The 22071-nt window shown below is 43.8% G+C and overlaps 1 long non-coding RNA gene across 2 annotated transcripts in view; it reads right to left on the bottom strand.

Annotated features, from left to right (window-relative positions):
* Window positions 1-861: 861 nt before the first annotated feature.
* Window positions 862-22071, bottom strand: part of LOC140604777 (uncharacterized) — a 27009-nt gene continuing 5799 nt past the window's right edge. Inside the window, exons 3-4 of one of the 2 annotated variants that reach the window (XR_012007591.1) lie at window positions 12533-12615; window positions 862-2043 (exon numbers count right to left, since the gene is read on the bottom strand). This is a non-coding gene — a long non-coding RNA (uncharacterized lncRNA). The remainder of the gene's footprint in view (window positions 2044-12532; window positions 12616-22071) is intronic. The other variant, XR_012007592.1, reaches the window with a different exon arrangement.

Below are 22071 nucleotides of genomic sequence, written 5' to 3'. Positions count from 1 at the left end.
AAAAAAAAGAAAACATACTGATGTTTTTCTTATCACATGCATAATATATGCTCATTGTGGAAAATACAGTTAAATAAAAATCATGGTATTTTCACCACCTTCAAATATTAGCACGTTGGTATATTTAATTCTTTATAAATATGTATATATAAACAAAATATAAAATATATGAAAACATAAATATATATATGCATACACATGAACACTATACAAATAGGATTCCAGGGGCTCCTGGGTAGCATAGTCAGCTGAGCCTCTGACTCTTGCTTTTGGCTCAGGTTATGATTTCAGGGTCATAGGATCGAGCCCTGCTTCAGGCTCTGGAGCTCTGCGCTGAGTGGGAAGTCAGCTCAGGACTCTCTCCCTCTTCTTGGCCCCTCCGCCCCCTTTCTCTAAATAAAAATAGGTAAGTCTTTTTAAAAATTTTAAAAATATAGGATTCCAGTGCACATTCTCTTTGGTAACCTGAAGCAGTATAAATTCAATGATGTTAAGAGTATGATCTTTCCTTGGCAAAACTAATGAAAACAAAATGTATTAAAAAAAAAAAAAACCCTTTTCTGCAGAGATGATAATGACCATATGCTAATGTATACCAGTTATTGGGGGTGAGGGAGGCGAGTGGAAGTTATCACACTGTAAGGAGAGCCTGCGGAAAGCCATGCAGGTGTCTCCTGTGTCCACAGTTGCCTGCTGAAAACTACTCCTCTTGAGACCTGAGGAAGAAGGATGAGGTGATCAGAGTGGGCCCAGTGCCGGTCCTGCAGCAAGAGCCATCCACAGTGCGGGGAGGGTAAAGAACCTATGGTTGCTTTAAAATATGTAAAGTACAAATGAGTCACTTAGGAAAGAACACAGGAATTCATTCCCATATTTATTCCACCATCATCGATGAGTTTTCCGGTGAGTGACTTGTACTTTGAGTCCCTTCATTGGTTCAACAGATGGCAGGTGCTGTTCTGTGTGCTGGTGCCACTGCAACCGAGAGGAAAAATTTCCTACTCTCCTCGGATTTACCTTCTTGTCAGGGGAGGCAAAGAATAAATAAATATTTGGTATGTCAGATGGTCAAGAGCATAATGGAAAAAATTAAGTAGAGAAGGAGATTAGGGGTGCTGGTAGTGAGGGGTAAAGTTTTAAATACTGGAAGTCAGGAAGGGCCTCACTGAGAATGGAATTTGAGCAAAGCCCCAAAGGAGGGGAAGAAGTGAGCTATGAGACCACCTGGCAAGAGGTGTTGTGGTCAGAGGGAAGGGCAGGTGCAAAGGTTCTGAGGCAGGAACAAGCCTGGAGCATTCCAAGGGCAAAAAAGCAGGCTGGAACCAGAGAGAAAGAAAGAGAGGTGCAAGGAATGAAATCAAAGAGAGAATAGGAAGGCAGACTGGGCAGGGTCTTGTCAGCTACAGAGTGATTTGGGAAAGTTCCCAAAGATTTTGGACAGAGGAGTCCAGGATCTGGCCCAGCGTGGCCCTGGGAGCTGTGTGAGAACTGGGGTACACATAAGAAGCAGGGTTAGGAGTGGCAGTAGTGATCACAGACAGAAGCCACCAAGGAAGCTAAATCTCCAGGGATGAGGGCGGAGCCACAGAGTCCAGCCTTGCCAGCTCAGGGGAAATTCTCCTTCAGGTCCAGCCTTGGGGAATGAGGCTTGAACTCTTTACAGCCATGCACAAAGCAGGTGCTCAGTAAGTCTCGATAAATGGGGGACGTTAGGAGAACAAGTGGGACCCTGCTGACAGAGGCCACGGTCAGGACCATGTCAGGCAGATGCCAGAAGGAGCAGTTTGGTGTCCTCAGCCCAGGAAAGAAACCAGGAGTGGGGCAGAGAGCAGGCATAGGTGCCAGGCTCCCTGTGCGGGAGGGAAGCCCAGCAGCCGGCAAAGCCTGCATGTCGGTAAAGGGCAGAGCCTTTGTCTCCTCTGGCGTCTGAGCGTCCCTTCAGTTATCTGCCCAGTATGCATGCTTCGTTCTGTCATCTGTACCCCTGGGGACAGTCTCTTCCATACCCATTGTAGTTTACTTCTGTTTAATCCAGCTTCAGAGCTGTAAGGAGAGGCATGGTATGATTAGTCAGTGGAGCTCTCAGTTTTTGCCTTACGTCAGCAAAGGTGCTTTGGCAATTGTTTCTCTATTGCTAAATACTGGCTTTCCCCTCCAATTCTTCCCCACTTTCCAAATCTCTATATAGTTATGTGTAACGATAAGCTCTGGGGTTTGCTGAAAAGCAAGCAGAAATGAGAAAGGAGAGGGAGCAAAGATCAGTGAGGGCATGTTGTGGTTGGAAAATGTGCAGCTGTGATTCCATTGGAAATTGACTTCAGATCCATTGTATGATCCAGGTCCCCTTTCTGTAAAATGGAAACATAATATGTGCTTGTAATATAATACAGAGGTCTCCTAGATACAGCAGCCCCTGCCTTGCTGTTAGGAAAGTCTGTTTTCCACGCTATTGATTATTCATTTCTGAGGCCTCCTGGTGGGCCCACAGAGTTGTCCAAGAAAGAAGGATGGCCCCCTAAACACCTTCCCCACTTCAGGCAAGTCACATACTTACTGATGAAGCTCTAAATTTCACACAACTGATGGCCATTCTGTGATAGCTATTTTTACATGTTCTTAATCAGGTTTGTATTTGTTTGCTGGGGGCTCCATAACAAGATGCCATAGGCAGAGTGGCTTCTACAGCAGAAATTTATTTTCTCACAGTTCAGAAGGCTGGACATCCAAGATCAAGGTATTGACAGTGTTGGTTTCTTCTGAGGCCTCTCTCCTTGGCTTGTGGACAGCTGTCTGCTCCCTGCATCTTCACACCATTTTACATCTGTACACACATGCGTGTCCTGTGTCCAGACCTCTTCTTGTAGGGATTGCCAGTCATATTGGATGAGATCATAAAGATCTCATTTTAACTTGATTAAGTCTAAAGACCTTCCTCCAAATGCAATTACATTCTGAGGTACTGGAGGTTAGAACTTGCACTTATAAATTTGGGGGGGAGACACCATTCAACCCAATACAAAGCCTAATCATTCATTTGACAAGCATTTACTGAGCTAGTAAAGTGCTAGGCAGTTAGTTCAGCCAATCAGAGCACAGTCAAGGTCATATTGTCATGTTAAAGGGCCAGTTGGTTTAGATTCCCTGCATATCCCTGCTCAAGGAGAGACCAGAGCATGGAAGCATTGTTGAAACAGGCCCAAGCACATGCAGTGGGAGCACCAGATCATCTTCAGGACGAAAGACAGATAGGTTTCAGCTAGCAGAATGCTACTGGGTGCAGAGAGATAACCCCGGGCCTGTGGCATCCAGAGACAAAGATTTTCCTTTTCCAGCATGTGCCACTGGCCTCGGTCTCAGAATAGACTTGGGGAATATGGATTCAAAGTGAAGGGGCCATTCGCATATTTGGATGGTGTTAGCCATGACACGGTTCAGTCCTAGCAATGACTCAACCATGGCCATATGATTAGCAGCTGTTGATCAAGGGATGTGGGATGGTGAGTGAGGGGGCAGTGTCTGACAGTGGGTGGGCTAAATGAGGGAGCACCCCAGACACTCAGCAGTGGATGAGTAGAGAGCTAAACCTAGAAGCAGAAGCAAGTGAACAGTGAAACAGCATTGGACACAGGCATGGGCTTTATTTTTGTATATCTTAAGCTTTTCATATTTATTATATGATTTTATCCTCCCAACAGACTTGTTGAGTGAATAGGGCAGGGACTATTAATCCTATAAGTTAAAATAGGCAGTGAGGCCCAGAGTGGTCAAATGACTGGCTAAGGCCACACACCTAATTAAACAAAGAGCTATTTCCTGATTCCTTTTCCTAAACTCCCCCCACCCCCCACCCCTTGCAGCTCTGAGACTAGCTGTGGAGTTTGTTAGCAATTATTTGTAAAGGAGCTCATCCCGTCCTTTTAGGCTTTTGGAGGGGGGTAATTTTTGCTGGGTCTGAACCTTGCTCAACTGCCCATCATATGTCAAGAGACATCCTACAGGAGTAACCAAAGGTGCCTCTTATCCTTGAACAGGACTTAAGCCTAGCTCCCCTTTCCCCTCTTAATGCCTAAACTGTAAAGACACTCTCTCCACTCTCATTCCCCTGGGTCACACCCGTGGCCTTCCATGGAGAGACTTAAACTCTCTCCTAGTAAAAGATACATTAACCTTTCCAATCTAACTGCAAAGTGTGGCCCTCCTTAAGACACCAGACCTGAGGCAGGTATCTATGACTTCTGCACCATAGCTCCCAATTACTCTCATAGAACCAACAGCCTTGGCTGGTAAGTGTCCTTTGATATTCCTGGGCTCCCTGTTAGGATGTGTGCTTCTCTCATGGGCAAGGGACAGCCTATCTTGGTCATTAGGTCACCCTCAGAGTAATCACAGAGCTCAGGAATACTTGCTGAAGGAATGGAGAGAGGAAAGAGAAGAGTTCATGAGAGTTTACAAGACCTTTACTCCTGCCTGTCCAAATTCATAGATTATCAGAAGAAACTGGAGGTTGGGGGTGGAACTGATCACTCTTTCCTGGAGCTGGTCCCTGGTGCCTCCATTGTGACTACAGTGCCCAAGGAAGCTGGGCCAAAAGGATGGGTGGTGATAGGCAAACAAGGACTTCAAAGGTCACTTACCTGCAAGAAAGTGATGGAGGGGGATGGGGACAAGAGGGATCATTTCTGTGACCTTGGAAGATAAGTGATGGGGACAAATGAGATGGAGTTCCTGTGGAAGTATGGTAATAGCTATTGATCATGATGCAGGCTAAGAGGGTTGGGTCAGACCTGCCATGGCTCATCTTGGCAGCCACTCACGGATGTGACCCATGCAGTTCAGAATTTGAGTTTTGAGTCTGAATCATTATAAAAAGGCTGGGTGAACCAAAGTGAAACATGCAGATGCAAATTCCAAGAAATAAAAAAATGTGATAACCTTTTTCTCAAGCCCCGAGGCAAATAGCATGCAAAGAAGATATTGATGTGTATGGTGATTGCTACCATGTCCTGACTCTGAAATAGAAGTTGGCCCAGCCCACCTCACACACGGCTATTACGTCCAACCAGCCATAAAATATGACAGTAAAACACTTTGCACACATAAAATGTGCCACGACCGATCCTTACTATTACTTCCCATCATTTAGGGTCTGAAAGTAAATGCCTGCCATTTGTAATAATTTTATGTGACTTTGATGACTAAAGGCTCTTACCAAACAGAAAAGGAGAAACTAGGGTATGTGTGGCAGCCACACATTGTCTTGTAGGTGAAACTGTCTCATTGTAATAAATTTGTTTGGGTTCCTCACATTGAGAAACAATGTTTGCATGTTTGAAAGGTTCTGAAGGTAGATAAAATGCTTTACTCACACCATTTTCCTTAGACTATCACACTGTGAGTAGTTAATATGTTTTCATCAAATGAATTAATGATTGCATATGGTTCAAGATAATTAAAACTATAAGCTTCCAGGTTGGTAGAGAGGGAGCCATCAAATATTGTCCCCATCCCTGGTGCATTTCTTTGTGATTGGAGCAGTTCCTTGGCATTGTTAGAGAACTAATCCAAATTATTTCAATACTATGCATTTCTCTAAATGTTAGGGTGGTCAAGTTTGAATCTTTCCCTCTCGTACACTGTAAGTACTCTTTGTGGTCATGATTCAATTAGCCATTTTCTTGGAAAATGTCAGTACTAGTTTTATGGCCAGATCAGGGTCCTCTTCATGCCCCTCTCAACCAAAAAATAAAAAATAAAAATATCCGGGATCCCTGGCTGGATCTCTGGCTCAGTGGTTGAGTATCTGCCTTCAGTTCAGGATGTTCCCAGGGTCCTGGGATCGAGTCCCATATCGGGCTCCCTGCAGCGAGCCTGCTTCTTCCTCTGCCTGTGTCTCTACCTCTCTCTGTGTGTCTCTCATGAATGAGTGAATGAATGAATGAATGAATAAATAAATAAATAAATAAACAAAAATTTAAAAATCCCCACACTGCCCTGCATACTCTAGACATTAGATCCCTCATCTCTAAAGAGTAGGGGCTGCTCCAAATACCCCCTTTCAACTTAAGACTCTGTGATTATGTTAGGAAACCCTCAGTCTAATGCCAATAGAAGAGTTTTACTTGGAAGAAAAAAAAAAACTGGATGCTGAAGTAGCTGCTGAGCAGCCTCAACATTTAATAACTGTGCTTGACAATGCATTTCACCTGGTGCTCCTTCTTGAATCATAGCCTCCAATATGCTGTGTTCCCCTGACAGCTGGGGCACCAGTTGGTGAGTTGAGGCAAGATACGTATTTTGCAACCACTCTGTCTCACCCACGCAGGAAACCATTCACCTTCTGCTGACCTAGCAACCAGATCATAAGCTCAACCGAGAAACCAGGGATGGTGAGGAAAAATAGAATGGAAAAGAACAAGATGGCTTCATGCAGGGCCATGGTCCACATTTATTCTCAGTCCCTAAGTGAGACCCCCACATGCTGTTGCCTAAGAAGAGAGAGCTAATATTTAGCAGTGGGGTGATTTGTTTTAATCCTTGAAATTGTTGCATGTTTCAAAAATTCAACTTGTAACAGCTTGACAGGATCAGAAGACAGTTCAACAAATGCTGTGCAGTCATGAACAAGGCTAGTATGGAGGAGGGAGCATAATGTGGAAACGCTGCATGCTCTTACCAGGATTATACTCCAGAGCCAGTCATAGTTCTTCATTTTGAGTTTAAGATAAAAAAGAAGACAAGCTTGACACCATGAAATATTAACATCAAGCACCAGCCAACAGGTTCATAAAAATTAACTACTCCTTTTACTTTCTGCCTCCGCTGAGTGGCTTCTCATTTGGATTCCAACCAGATCTTGTCATTATCCGATCGATGTAGCCAGTGGCCATCATGGATACTTGGAAATGCCTCTGATGTGCATTCCAGCAGTTCCCATTCATCTCTTTCTCCTCCTAATTTCTGACAAAATACATGTTTGCTTCCATATAAGACTTAGAATTGTATGACAAGGGCATTGGGCTTGTGTCCATTTGGCTGGAATTTGGTGCTGTGGTAACATTTTAATGAGATCTGCTCATTGTAAGTCTTAATTTATAGGAGTAACCAAAACCTGCTACAATTGATGTAACATTTACTGGCATCATGGATTTTGGGAAATGCAGGTGTGAAGTGGGCTTTGAAGGGACACTCAAAGACTGCAGACCCTTGAAGTGTTTGGTTTATCGGAAAACAATGTGAAAAAAGGAATCGTTTTTTAAAAGAGCTATAATAGCAAGTAGAGAAGACAGGATGGTGTTGAGAGAAGGAGGGAGGGTGGAAGAGCTGCTAGGTTTTCCCTCTTTATTACTTCTTTGCTCATCAGCCCCGAACTAGTAGGCATCATTATGGCTTGGGTCCTTGGATATACTTCCATGTCCTCTCCTACATTGTAGGCTTATTCAAATGCCCTCAGTTGATTAAAGTCAACAGGAAGTTTGGGGTGTCAGGGTGCTATCACTTTAAAAGGTATGGTGACTGTCAGGTGTAACTTGTTTGAGATACATTCCAGCATCAGATGTTGTCTGCCGAAGGTTTTGGCAACTGGATGTACAAAAGCCATTAATTCATTTGATGAAAACATATTAACTACTCACATCTTCTCCCTTCCTGGTCTAGGAGCATTCATCTGGGATGCATGTAAGAAGCCCAGAGCAATAGGATCTGACATAATTTGCTGGCCTGGGCACCTAGAGTAAGTGCTGGCAATGGTGTGCCCATCAGATCTGAGTCTTCTTCCAGCCTGTTTGATTGGGTCTCTCCTCCAGTTCCAGTTTTACACTCCACTCCTCTTCCCATTGAACTTGAAGCCCTGTTCTGAACCCCAGAAGATTGGGATGGGGTCTGATGAGCCCAGGCCTCACCTGTCTGGCTCACCTTCTCAGCCCCTGAGACGACCCAGGTTCAGGCATTTGTCTCCAATTTGACGCTCTTTCTATTGCATCACAAACTTCTGAAGACCATAGGTTCATGGAAAGAAAGTTCCCTAGCCTAATCTATATTTAGAGAAAACAAATTTCATCCTATTTTAAATGCCTCAAGGACCACCTGTGTCAAATATTTGAGGTCCCTGGAAGAGAGTATAAATGCAGGTATGGGATGTATCATGGTGATTGTTTATAATTTGCTTAATCCTGCCCCCCTCCATTCATCAGATAATAACTGAGTCTTATGAATAAAAAACACTCAGAGATTTGGGAGAGGACATTGTTGGGTTTCAGACATGGCCTGTGAGCTATGGCAGTAGAGTGGTGTTGAGCAGGGATAAAGGACAATGCTTGAGGGGCACCTGGGTGGCTCAGTGGTTGAGCATCTGCCTTTGGCTCAGGTCATGATCCTGGAGTTCTGGAATCAAGTCCCGTATCAGGCTCCCCACAGGGAGCCTGCTTCTCCCTCTGCCTGTGTCTCTGCCTCTCTCTCTTTATTCTCAAGAATAAATAAATAAGGTCTAAAAAAAAAAAAAAAAGGACAATGCTTGGAAAGGCTGAGCTAGGGGGAGAGGATCTTTAAAAATAAAACACATGGTCATGCTGTCTCATTGCCCTTTTCATCCTTGCCCTGCCCTGGCATAGCTCCACAGAGTTAGTACAGAAGTCACAGGTTGGGGCACAGTCCCCCACAAGATGCCTCTCATGTCAGACCACAGTCACAAGCTCCGGGGTTTCCAGGCCACCCACACTTCTGACCAGCTGGCTGCAAATGCGGGGGCTTCTCACTACCACCACAGTTTCATTCACTTACGAAACTGTCAGGAAAGTGCTAGCCTTATAATTACAGTTTGATTGTACAAAGAAAGACCAAGCCAAATGAAGGGGTACATGTGACAAAGTCTGGAGGGGTCCCAAACATGAGTCTATCAGGATGATTCATCAGCTGGACACATCAACATATGATCAGCAATAGGGAAAGCTCAACTGAGCCTTTGTGTCCAGAATTTTTATGAGGATTTTATTATGTAGGTATGATTGATCCAGTCATTGGTCTTATGGTTGAAGTTATTCTCTAGGTTCTCCTCCACCCCCTTCCCCAATTCTCAAGTCACGTGGGTGGTCTTTCTGGCATGGCTGCATGCTATCCTGCAACTTTCTAGAAGCTCACTAGGAGTCACCTCATCAGCATAAGCTCCAATGTAGTCCCAGAGGCCCACCATGGGTAACAGACTTTCCTATCATAGGGAAGTTCCCTACCAGGAACCTAGGCAAAGACCAGACACATTCTTCATTGTCCTGCCTTCTTCCTCTCACTGAAAGTCCAAGAGCCTGGGAAGAAAACCCCTGGCTAAGTCAGCAGCTCTCATCCCTAATTATTTACAAGTGGGCTTCCTTTCATAAACCCTGAATTAAGAACAAAGGCAAAACCACATTTATTTTACAAATTTTCTTTCCCATAGGATTCTTTTTAGCTCAAATTACTCAGGGCATTTCAAATCTAATCATAACTCCACTGTATGGTATGTTTGCTATGAGCTGGTCCTGCACTTGGAGAGCCAGGGGCTGGAGGCAGACTGTCCCCAGATCCCATCTCAGACCCACCACTTCTTAGCAGTGGGACCTTGCAGGCCTGCTCTGGGCTGTGTGGTCCTGGGCAAAAATTTTTGCAGTCCCTCATCTGTATACAAAAATTTGAGTCATCCAGAATCCTGGTGTCATGTGAAAGAGCTACCCTGTTGACCAGTAGGCAGGACCTGCTTGGTGGGACACCCTCTTGATTCTGGGCCTTGTCTGGGGCTCTGGGACAACCCTTAGGCACAAGTATCTGAGCAACTTGCCCATCTGGTCTCCCCCAACAAGGGTGTTAAATTGAGAGGTGGGGAGAAATGAAGACTAAGGCCTCTGCTGATCCCACTGCCTCTCAAGTGAAGGAGGGTCTAAGGCCTAGAGTCTGACCATTTCTCCCAGGTTGTCAGTGTCTGAGGCTGTTGCTGGACATTGGGTGAGCTACTTAATCTGTCTGTGGCTCAGTTTCCTCATCTGGGGAAGATGAGAGTAATAATAGTGCCAATATTAATAATAATTAATAGTAATCTCTTAGGGTAAGGAGAAGGACAAAATGATTGACTATATGTAAAGTTCCTGAGAGTAGAGCCTGGCACAAATAAATTCACCTCAGATGCTAACTCAGTTTTTATTGTTGCTTTTACCTTTTAAGTAATCTATACAATTCTATAAAATACTTATTTTTATTCACATTTTACTGATGAGGAAATTGAGATCTTTAGCAAATTAAGATAATTTGTCCAAGGCCACACAAATATTTGTAAAGTGTTTGAGCTAGAATCTGAATCCAGGTTAGGCTGACTCTGGGGCCTGCCCGTTGTACTGTATGCTCCATTGTCTTCTATTTACTCAAAAGTTGAATTTATGATATCCTTTAAAAATCAAAGGTAATTCATAAAGCTGCACTTTCATGGTCTGTTATCAGTACAGGGCATTCTTTCTGGAATGCAGGCTGCAGGTAGATACAAACCCTGGCTGCTAGAAGCAGATGCTGAGCAGCAGAGTGCAGCCTGTAATGCCAGGTCATTAGGAAGCATGTAAACTACAATTACTTCTCAACGCAGCACCCAGTGCCCCAACCTGCCTTCCTTCAGGAACCACCTGAACTTTATTCAGCCCTTCTTCATAGGCTCCGCCAAGCACTGGAAGCTCCTCTCTATTCTCCAAATCCCCAGGAATGTTCAAACATCCCTATTCTTCCGCTTTGGCTTTGAGAGGGAGATTTTCAAAAAGGAGCCTCTAGCCATGCTGCAGCTTGGGGAGGAATCAGTGGCATGCTGATGGGCAGAGTTGAAAAAGAAATAGATAATTCCAGAAGCAGCCCGAAGGCAGCTTCAGGAGGAGAAAAGGCATTTTAAGTTACATATAGAAAAAAAAAATGGTTGGAAGTTACAGGAATCCACCAAAGTGAGATGAGTCATATATAGGCGGAATGAACCATTTGGGTTAGGGCCTGGTGCAAAGTTAAGAATATCTGCACCAGGTATAGATTCTGACATCACGTTTGGAGATCTGGATCGGAAAGATTGGAGAGAAAGGAAGGGAAAGGAAGTCAGACCCACTGTATGGAGAAGCAAGTTTCCCAACCAGGGAGCCTCCTTGCTGGAATTATCCCGGGTGCACTGATGTCAAGGGCATTGCCAATAAGTTCAAAAATTTAGTGGTAGCACCTCACTATGATTCTGACATGTGTGGCCAGGGATAGTCGTTGACATTTGTGACTCTGTGGGGGTTTTCGCAGAGCAAAATAGTTTCAAACGGTTCTACAAGACTGAATGATTCCCCTTTGGAAAATTGAATGTGATAACAGCCCACGAAAATCCACCTATTCAAGCCTTCAGATGATTGGGCTCAGATTAGTCGAGATTTTCACCATGTTAGGATAAGTATAATTTAGCATTTTTATTTTTGATTCAGAGGTGGTCAGAGAGACCTTTTCAGAGAGGCAGGAAATGAGGCCGGTGAGAGCAACTGTGAATGGAAATGTCAGGATGCTGGGAGCCAGTGCAGGGGAAACAGCGCTGAGCCAAGAGCAGCAGCAGGTAATTTCAAAAGGTGAAGGTCAGCTAATTTCCCTCGGTGGGGATGGGAGAGCGCTTTTCAGCAGACCAGAGGCTCTGCAGCTCACACTTCCGGAGGCTCAGCCAAGGTCACACTGGCCAACTGGAGGCAAGATGGAGAGTGGTCTCGAAATGTCCTCACTGCTGAGTAGCTGGATCCATGCATGCAATCAAGCCGTGAGTTCTGGATGTTTTCCACCACTCTCTGTATTCAAGATTAGGGGGCTAGCTATAAGTGACATTTGTCTACAAGGTCCTTTGTCCTTTGGTTTTTAGCCTCTATCCTGGACACTGGGCTCTCCCTTCACAAGGGCCTCTATTCACGGAGTTGATTTAATTAATAGATCTATTAATTTATACTAAAGTTTTGTTCGTTTAAAACATTAAAAGATACATTCCATCCCCAATGTCTCTTTGTCCTTGTTAATAATAATGAGGTAGAGAAGATAATGCTTCTATCAGGAGGGGATTTGAGGGAGCCTTCTCTCTCCCTTGAACCTTCTTTTGGTTCCAGGGCTAACTGATTTTGAAGGCAGGAAGCTCAAATTCTAGTCCCTTGCCACCAGGATGCTGTGTGACCTCAGGCAAGTCACTTCACCTCTCAGTCTTGTTTTTCATCATCTAAAATTAGGGCAATGGGACGCTCTCTAAAAATCCCTTTAGAAGTCTTCCAAATGCTACCTGTGAGTTATCTGTGGGTGTATAGCCAAGTATGTTAGCCTAGCTTTGGTCCAGTCTCACAGAACAGCCCAAGAGGTGAGCAGTTACTATGCCAGTGGGTTGAAAGGGGATTGAGGGCAGGGCTGCTGAAAGGGGCAGAGGAAGCTGATGAGAAAGGATACAGAGACCTGCTCCCCCTGCCCTTTCTGGCCTGGATTTTCCGGGAAATGCGATTGGAAGCAAGGGTTGTTGTTGACATCGTGGACATTAATGTCAGCAAACCTTTTGCCTTCTCTCATCGTGCACCCTGAGAGGCAGCTCTTCTCAACATGGGCCCAGCTGCCAGCCTATGATACATTTGGAAGCTAGAGAGAAAAGATGAAAATAAATAGTATTTTAAAAATATCCTCTAAAACAAAGCCCATTCCTCATCCCAGCACTCTGTAAATAATGCTTTGCTGCCCTAGTGACTAAAGATTTCAAACTAGGGATCATCCTGCTCCAGAAGTACTTTTCCTGGTTCCTATTAGGATTTGCACAACAGTCTGTGATGAAAAGTCTTGACAGCTGCTGTTTACATTGTAGGTGGGAAGAGGTGAACCAAAATGGAATTGTCTGTGTTTCTTCTGTCCTGCCATCAGATAGCATTTACCTTCGGCTGAACTTGCCAGCTCAAGGAGCTCCACTTTACCAAAAAACTAGCTTGGGGTGACGCCTGGGTGGTTCAGTGGTTGAGCATCTGCCTTTGGCTCAGGTTGTGATCTGGGGGTCCTGGGATCGAGTTCCTCATCGCGTTCCCCACAGGGAGCCTGCTTCTCCCTCTGCCTAGGTCTCTACCTCTCTGTCCGTATCTCTCATGAATAAATAAATAAAATCTTTAAACAAACGAACAAACAAGCCCTGAATGAAAGCCTATGTGGAACTTTGAGCTAAGGAGGAAGGGAAGGCAGAGGTCAAGTTTCTTGGCACCTAAAACACCATCTTTGGTCCTTCTCTGGGTTCAAAGCACTGGCTTTTGCCTGGGAATTCCTCACAACTTGAACTGACAGCAGTGACTTCTACTACTGATCATACAAGGCAGGTCCAGCACCTGGTGCTGGGCTCCCCACCTGGCCAAGGGCCCGCATCCACATCAGTCACTGGAGGCCTCTCCGGGATGTAATGAGACCCAGGCTGGATCTGAGAGGAGGGTGTCTAAGCTCAGGCCAGGGGAGTGGCTTTACTCCTCGGTGTTCAGTGTTGCCCGCGTGACTTGCCATCTCATTTCTCTTGGTTCTTGCTGCTAAAGGCCCCTCAGTGTGTGGTCCTAGAAAGACCTCCCTGTTCTGCATACACAACCAATGAGCTGTGCGGCGTCTTCAAGACCCAAAATAGAAAGGCCGCAGGCATGCTGCACCCTGACAGGCCATTTCGTGCTTGAGAAGAGCCTGCTCACTCTGGGGCTGTGGGGTGGGCTTCTCCGAGAAGACCTAACACCTGTCGGGGGTGGGTCTCCAGGACAGCAGTGCTGACCCTCAGTGCAGAGGGCATACAGCTCTAAGTTATCACTCTAATAGTTCCAATAATCATTTCCACTCTAGCAATCACAGCATTATTGCTGAGCCCTGGTTTCCACCCCTCCACCCCACACCACCCAATATGAAAAAAAAATGCATTGCTTTCTAAGATTAAACAAGCTAAATACACTGATTTTAGGATTTCTGAGGGTAAGAGGGGTGCTTGGATATTAACATCAGACCAAGCTATTAGGAAGAAAGAAGGGAAAAAGCTTTAAACAAACAAACAAAAGCCTTTTTCCTGTTCTGCTAATCCACCTTGAGATTTGATGACTCATGTTGTGTTGCCTTGGTAACCATGACATAAGGAGAGAGAGAGAGAGAGGGAGAGGGAGAGAGAGAGAGAGAGAGACTGTGTGTGTGTGTGTGTGTGTGTGTGTGTGTGTGTGTGTGTGTGTGTGTTGGTGGGGAATCCTTTAGCACCTCCATCCTGTGCCACATCCTGTGAGTGCTGAGAGCAGACCCTGCCTGTGTGGCTATAGCCCATTTGCACCTGGAATCATTTTGCTGTCACATGGTCTGAGCGTGGGCTGCTTGTCATTGATCATTTTCTCTGGGTGAGCAGTTCTGATGGATAGGGTATGTGTCAGTTGGCCCAAGGGCATCTAGAACATGATTAGAGGCTCCAGGAGCCTTTCCCTGTCCCCCTCCCCAGCTATCCTGATGGGAACTGTGGTTCCTCCCTTCAGAGGAGGCTGCTGTAGCCCTGAGGTGCTTTTGGTTCTTGGAAAGTCTGGCCTGTCCTCCCAGTCGGTGACTGTGGCCCTGGGTAATGACAGCCAGGTGGGCACATTTGATCAAGAATAGCAGAGGCTGCCTGTCTCAGCACAGCACTACCTGCTGGGGAAGGATGGGCAGATTGATGTGTGGGCTCCTAGCCTGTCTTCTCTGTCTCTAAATCCAAAGAGAAACTCCTCTGATCTCAGGTTTGCTCTGGAATGCCAGCTGCAGAGAAACAGCTACAACATGGCTTAAGGTAGACCCTCTCTCTGAAGCAGAATTTACAGTAATGGCTAAACATTCCGGTGAAATTGGAGTACAGCAAATCCTTTCACACACAAATGCCTCAGCCAATCTATCCTATACTCTGGGAAGACCTCTGGATTCAGCAAATCCTCTGCAATTAATGAACCTATGCAGTGACCATTTTATGTGGTTCTAGTCCAGTAACTGTTCCCGATATCATACAAAGCTTTGTACAACGAGATTTATGAAAGGATGACTCGCATCCAAGAATAAGTGGTGTTATTAAAAGGCAGCATGGAGTAGTCAAAAAACTGCCTACTTACAAGGAGTGTGAGCTTGAGCAAGTCTCTACCTCAATGAGCTTCAGTTTATTTATTTTTAACAGTAAAGACAGTTATACCTTTCAGGGTCACAGTGAGAGTTCGGGGTGTGGGAAAGTGCTTTGTGATCTGAGATGTGACATTCCAGCAGAGGTTAATACCATTGTTATAGACTGGATTTGAATCCAGCACAAGTACATCAGAACAAGAGCCTTGGCGTTGTTTTGTCATGAGACTGGCGATGTTTTCCATTGACACTATCAAAACAAGTTTGGAATTTTGTTAGAATCCCATGTTTTATACTTCAGGTATGCAATTTCTAGTCCCTTGGTGTCATGCAAACAGGAGAATGAAGTTGTAAGGGGCAAAGGAGATGGAATAATGACACCTCTTGCAAGCTGTTACTAATCAGGCAGTATAGTGTAAAGGTTAAGTGCAGAGGCTTGCAAGTCAGACACACCTGTGTTCCTGTTGGCTTCCCTACTTCCTAGTCTGACATTAGGTAAGTCCCTTTTTAGTTCTCAGTTTTGTCTTCATAAAATGACTTTTGTAAATGAGCCATAATAATGACTCATTGGTTTCTTGTGACATTGAAGTAAGCCAACTCACATAAACACTTAACCCACTAATGGTACACAGTAAGTGCTCAAAAGTGTTAGTTATGAATAGTTTCTATAATCTGTTTATATTGCCTAATCACCTAATGTTCCTTTCAAATATGGAACTTAAAATCCACTCCATTCTGATTACATTTTGCTGTGGGTTCAAAGTATTAGAACACACACACCCACACCCACAATAGAATTTCTGACTTTGAAGTTATAGTATTTAATTTACATGTAATAATACAGTCGACCCCTGAACAATGTGGGAATTAGGGGTGCTGACTGACCCCAAACACAGTAAAAAATCTGTGTATAACTTTTGTTTCCTCAAAAACTTAACTATTAATAGCCTGGTGTTGACTGGAAGCCTTACAGAGAACATAAATAGTTGATTAACACATATTTTATTTGTTATATTATTATATACTGTCTTCTTAAAATATAGTAAGTTAGAGAAAAAATGTTATTAGGAAAACCATAAGGAAGAGAAATACATTTATAGTACTGTACCCATAAAAAAAAATCCGATATGTCATTTGCAAATATCTTCTCCCATTACTCAGCTATTAGAAATGACAAATACCCACCATTTGCTTTAACGTGGATGGAACTGGAGGGTATTATGCTGAGTGAAGTAAGTCAGTCGGAGAAGGACAAACATTATATGTTCTCATTCATTTGGGGAATATAAATAATAGTGAAAGGGAATATAAGGGAAGGGAGAAGAAATGTGTGGGAAATATCAGAAAGGGAGAAAGAACGTAAAGACTGCTAACTCTGGGAAACGAACTAGGGGTGGTAGAAGGGGAGGAGGGCGGGTGGTGGGAGTGAATGGGTGACGGGCACTGGGTGTTATTCTGTATGTTAGTAAATTGAACACCAATAAAAAAAAATAAAAAAAAAATTAAAAAAAAATCCATGTATAAGTGGGCCTGTGCAGTTCAAACCGTGTTGTTTGAGGGTTGACTCTAATGTGTTAGGCATCTAGCATAGTGCCTAGCGCACATTGAGTGTTCTAGAACCTGTTGAAGGTTTGATGAAGACATGTTGTAAAACGTCTGTAATGTCAATGTGATGATTAATTTTATATGTCAACTTGACTGGACCATGGGGTGCCCAGATATTTGGTCAAATATTATTCTGGATGTTTCTGTGGAGTTTTTGGATGGAGTTCATATTTAAATAGGAAGATTATGTAGGGCAGCCCCAGTGGCCCAGCAGTTTAGTACCGCCTTCAGCCCAGGGTATGATCCTGGAGACCTGGGATCAAGTACCACATCGGGCTTCCTGCATGGAACCTGCTTCTCCCTCTGCCTGTGTCTCTGCCTCTCTCTCTTTCTCTCTTATGAATAAATAAATAAAAATCTTTAAAAAATAAAATAAAATAAATTATGTAAAGCAGATTGCCCTTCCTAATGTCAGTGGACCTCTTCCAATCAGTTGAAGGCCTGAGTAGTACAAAAAAGTTATCCTTCCCATAAGTAAGAGGGAATCTCTCCCTGCCTGACTGCCCTTGAACTGGGACATTGGCTTTTTTTCCTGCTTTGGGGCTTGAACTGAAATATTGGCACTTCTTGGGTCTTGAACCTGATGGCCTTTACATGGGAACCCACCATCACCAGCTCTTCTGGTTCTTAGACCTTCAGATTGAGACCAGAACTAAACCATCTGCTTTCCTGGGTTACCAACCTGCCAATTCATCCTGCAGATCTTGAGACTTGCCCACCTCCATAATTATGAGAGCCAATTCCTTTTAATAAATCTCTCTCTCTCCATATATATATATGTATATATATATCATATATATATAACATACATATATATACACACAAACACAAGTATTTTACATAAATACACATACATATAAATATATAAATCCTATTATGTGTATCATATAAACATGCATAAACCCTCTCTTTCTCCCTCTATATATATCCTATTGATTCTGTTTCTCTGGTGAACACTGGCTAATATAACAAGACCCAGGAATTTGGATTGACTTTGGTGAGCACTGTGGAGCAGCCATTGATGATTACTGAGTAGTGCAGTTCCTAATAATATCTGGGCTTTAGGAAGACAATTCTAGAATAGTATGCAGAATAGATTGAGTAGAAGAAAGGTTATATCTAGAATGCCAGAAATAGAACTGTGGCAGCAAGAATAGGGAATGGGATCCATTGAGAAACGTGACCAATGTAAGACCTACAGGAAGGACTTTGAACAGATTGGACCGGGGCCAGAAGAGAGGAAGGAGTGAAGATGAATGTGATGTTTCTAGATCAGGAACTGTGGAAAGATGATGCTAGTGTGGAAGTGGGGAGTCAGGGAGGGAGTGCTGGGGGCAAGAGGGCCACATGTTCATTGAACTGTTGAGTTGGGGTGGGATTGGTAGAGGTGTATTAATGTGGAAGTACTTATGAAGATCAGAAGAGAGGGCAAGCCTGAAGTCAGGTAAAGGGGGCCTCTGCCTCAGGATAATTGCCAAAGCCATTGGACTCTCTGCCCACCTCCAGGATGGGCGGGAGAAGGCACTCCAGGGAAAGAGTGGTCAGAGAGGCACAAGAAAGGAGAGGGTAGAGCATCACAGAGATCAAAAGCTGTGAGCATTTAGACAAGGATGAACAAGGTCAAGCAGTCCCTTCCTATGAGTCAGGGAGGAGGAAAGAACTGAGGCTGCTGGATTTGTAATGAGGAGGCCCCCAGGGACCCTGAGATAAACTCTTTAAAAAAAAAAAAAAAAAAAGCAAGCATGGGAAGGGGCCTGGGTGGTCCAGACATTCATCACTTATCCAGATACAACTAACCATACAATGGCTGTAGGCACCAGCAGTTCAGAGCAGGCCCGAGGCTTGCCAAGGACAATGCCATCCCTTCCGGAAGCCACATGTACGGGTGACCATGTAATGAAATGAGCAGAAGTCAGGAAACATGGTCTTAACAAGCTGTGTGACTGGGGCAGTTTTCATCTTTATGTTCAGGTTCTTGTCTCTAAAATAAAATGGCTGATCCAGGTGATCTCTAAAGTAGTAGATAATAGAACACAACTATTTTACACTTAATTTACTCTCTGTTGTAGGAATCAAATTCAATTGATTAAAAAAGAAAGACATTGAAAACAAGACTCCACCATGTCCCTTAACAGATTTTCCTCTCCAGTTTCCTACCCCAGCTTAAGTCAACATCTGGTCTTGGCTCAGTCACCATGCTGCTCTGTTTCAAAATCCTTAAGACAGAGGAGGGAAAGGGGAGAGGAATGACCAAGTGCCTCTTTCTTCTCCTAGTGATTTCCTTTGGAGGAAAGGCTGTGTGGTACATGAGAGGAGGGGAAGATAATTTTTATTTGAGCCTCACCTCACTATAATTCTTCAGGTCATCTGGAGGAGGTATTATTTTCCATATTTCATAGATGATAAAACTGAGGCCAGAGAGGTTTAGTGATCTCTCTAAACTCACACAATTAATTAAACATTTACTGAGCACCTTCTAAGCTCTACTTCCAGGGAAACAAAGATGAATATGGCATTAACTAGCTGTGTGATTTAAAGCAAATGGCTTCACCAATCTGGCTTCAGTTTTATCCTCTTAAAAAAAGAGGGTGATTCTGCTCTGTAATTCACTGGGTTCTTTCATTCTATACCTGTTCAGATTCTGTGCCTATGTCTCTTCATGCTTCTGCTCTATCATTCAAAAATTCTGGAGCCTTTTCCTGGGCTCTGAATAGGTCTAGGATATGTGAGCTTCTAGATGCAGAGGTCTTGGGCAAAGGATGAGGCACCAGTTTTCTCGGGCAGGTGTAGTTAGACAGGTGGCTGTGAAAATGATTAGCCTCTGTGTTTCTGAGATCATGGGGAGGAGGAGGCATAGGAGAGGATATTAGGATTCCCACCAGATTGTTTACTGGGGTAAGTATTTTAAAGCTAGTACCCCCTTTTTCTACCTAGGGTGCTTACTGTATGGAACATTCTTTAGCATATTTTCAGTCTTACATCTCCCACAAGGGACAGCAGATCATTGTTCAGTCAGTTTCCCCAATCTATCCTTGCTATTTTAATCCTTGTGGTTGTGAATAATCAGTAGCAGAGGACAAATCAGATTAAAATGATAAAATGAGGGGATCCCTGGGTGGCTCAGAGGTTTGGCGCCTGCCTTTGGCCCAGGGTGTGATCCTGGAGTCCCGGAATCGAGTCCCACATTGGGCTCCCTGCATGGGGCCTGCTTCTTCCTCTGCCTGTGTCTCTGCCTCTCTCTCTATCTGTGTCTCTCATGAATAAATAAATAAAATATTTTTTAAAAAAGATAAAATGATCAGTGTCAATGTATATGCACCCATTTGTATGCAAGTTCATGAACTTGATTGGCTGTGAATCCATTAGAGAATTCTGCGTGACTGCTTTGCCAGGGTAGTAGAGGCTTGGAGCATGAACTGTAGAACCAGATTGTAGGGCTTCCAGTCTGGCTCTCACATTCTCTCGGTATGCATCGTGGTGATGGCTTAGCCTCTTTGTGTCCTAGTTTCCTAGCTGTAGAATGGAGAGAATAACAGTACCTGCCTCACAGGCTTATTTTGAGAACAAAATGTTATAATTCATGTAAAGTGCTTAGAGCAGTGCTGGCACACAGTAAAAACTTAAAAATATGAACTACTAATCAGTTCTTATTATTTATAGGCAATTAGCTCAGTCTCACACAATGTCTCCACATTGGCTCTTTGAGGGTCCATAATTCAGCCTTCCTTAGAGTAACCTGAGAGACTGACACCAATTTCCTTAGACATTTCAGGGACCACCAGGCAACGTTATTATCTCTTTTTATTAATGAAAAACTTGAAGTGAAAAATTAAGGATCAGTTTGTTCCAAGTTCCCTTGTACCTCTATAACTCAGATGGTAGTAGAATCCAGAAATTTCATTGACCTTGCTCATCTTATTGTCAAACCACATTGGCTATAGGGTGCACGGGGAGTTTCTCAGCACAGTCAGAGGGATCCTGTTCTACCCCTTAAAACACAGCTGGTCTTTTCAGTGAAAGGGCCGTACTGGGAGACTCCAGTGCTCTCCCTAAAAGTCTCCTTATACTTGAAGCCCTCACAACACTCGCCTGTGTCCAGGTGCTCCCTTGCCTTCAGTCCTCAAGTTCACAGTCAGCTGGGCCAAAGTTGATTCTTAGGAGGCCTGGGACAGAGGATGAGACCATGTTTCTTCCTCTCTCTGGCCATGCTAGGCCCTGCAAAATTGCTACTGCCCTTGCAAGCTGTGGGGAGGGAGGTTCTTAGAAACTGTATTATTTTTTTCTTCATTCAAAAAAATATTCTTGGGATGCCTGGGTGGCTCAGTTGGTTAAGCGCCTGCTCTTGATTTTGGCTCAGGGTTCTGGGTCCTGAGATCAAGCACCCTGTGGGGCTCTGCACTCAGGGGTGAGTCTGCTTGAGGATTCTCTCTTCCTCTCCCTCTGCCCCTTCCCCCACTCCCATGTGCTTGCTTTCTCTCTTTCTCTCTCTCAAATAAATATAAAAATCTTAAAAAATATATTCTTTATAAAAATTAAGTTTAGATTATTTAGATAAACAAAAAGAAACAAAAATTCACCTATAACCCTAAAAATTTATTACTCATAAATACCTATCAGGTTCAAAAAGACTATCAAAAGTGAATAATCTAAAAATTCAGCATTGTGAAGAGTCATCATTGGGCCTAGAGGTGACTAAAGAATCAAAGATTTTAATCATAATCATTTACATTCACCTATCTTTTTTCCCCCCCTAAACTCCCAACAAAAGGAATTTGAATTGGAAAATATGTAGGAGGACTTGCTGGCTATTTTCGATACAGAAAACACTACACTTAAAATGTATTGTATAAAGGATAGAAGGGTAAATTCCACAAGGGAAAGAGCTAGGGGTTGGTCGTGACTATGTCACACAGGAAACCCTGATCACTGTGACTGCATCACACAGGAAGCTGTGATGCCAGAGAACAGAACCCAATTAATTGGAGATCAGGTTAAAGCCACATCCCTGTCTGGAAGTTGTTAGACTCACACATGAGCCAACATGGGGGAAATAGTATGTTTGGATTGTGGCAAAGCCTTTGTTAAACTTTCCTCATGTCAAATTAGGTGGATTAGTTCATTAAATGATCATAAATCAAAGGCTCTAATTCATGGATAGAGGCAAATGTGCAGGAGATCTCTGCAGGTACTTTGCTATACTTGCAGGTTAGCCCAGTCTTTGTTTAACACATTCACCCATGATTTAATTGAAAAAAAATGGAAGGTCAGATCTGCACATGCCATAAAGCCAGTGAAGGACACCGCATAGACTGAATGGCAAAATCAGGATCCAGAAATATCTTAATCTGAATGGAAGTTCTAATTCAA

This window comes from Canis lupus, chromosome 15 (assembly GCF_048164855.1).
Source record: "Canis lupus baileyi chromosome 15, mCanLup2.hap1, whole genome shotgun sequence".
In the NCBI taxonomy this organism is placed as follows: domain Eukaryota; kingdom Metazoa; phylum Chordata; class Mammalia; order Carnivora; family Canidae; genus Canis; species Canis lupus.
The sequence above is the reverse complement of the archived record's forward strand: the minus strand, read 5'-3'. Positions and strand labels throughout refer to the sequence as shown.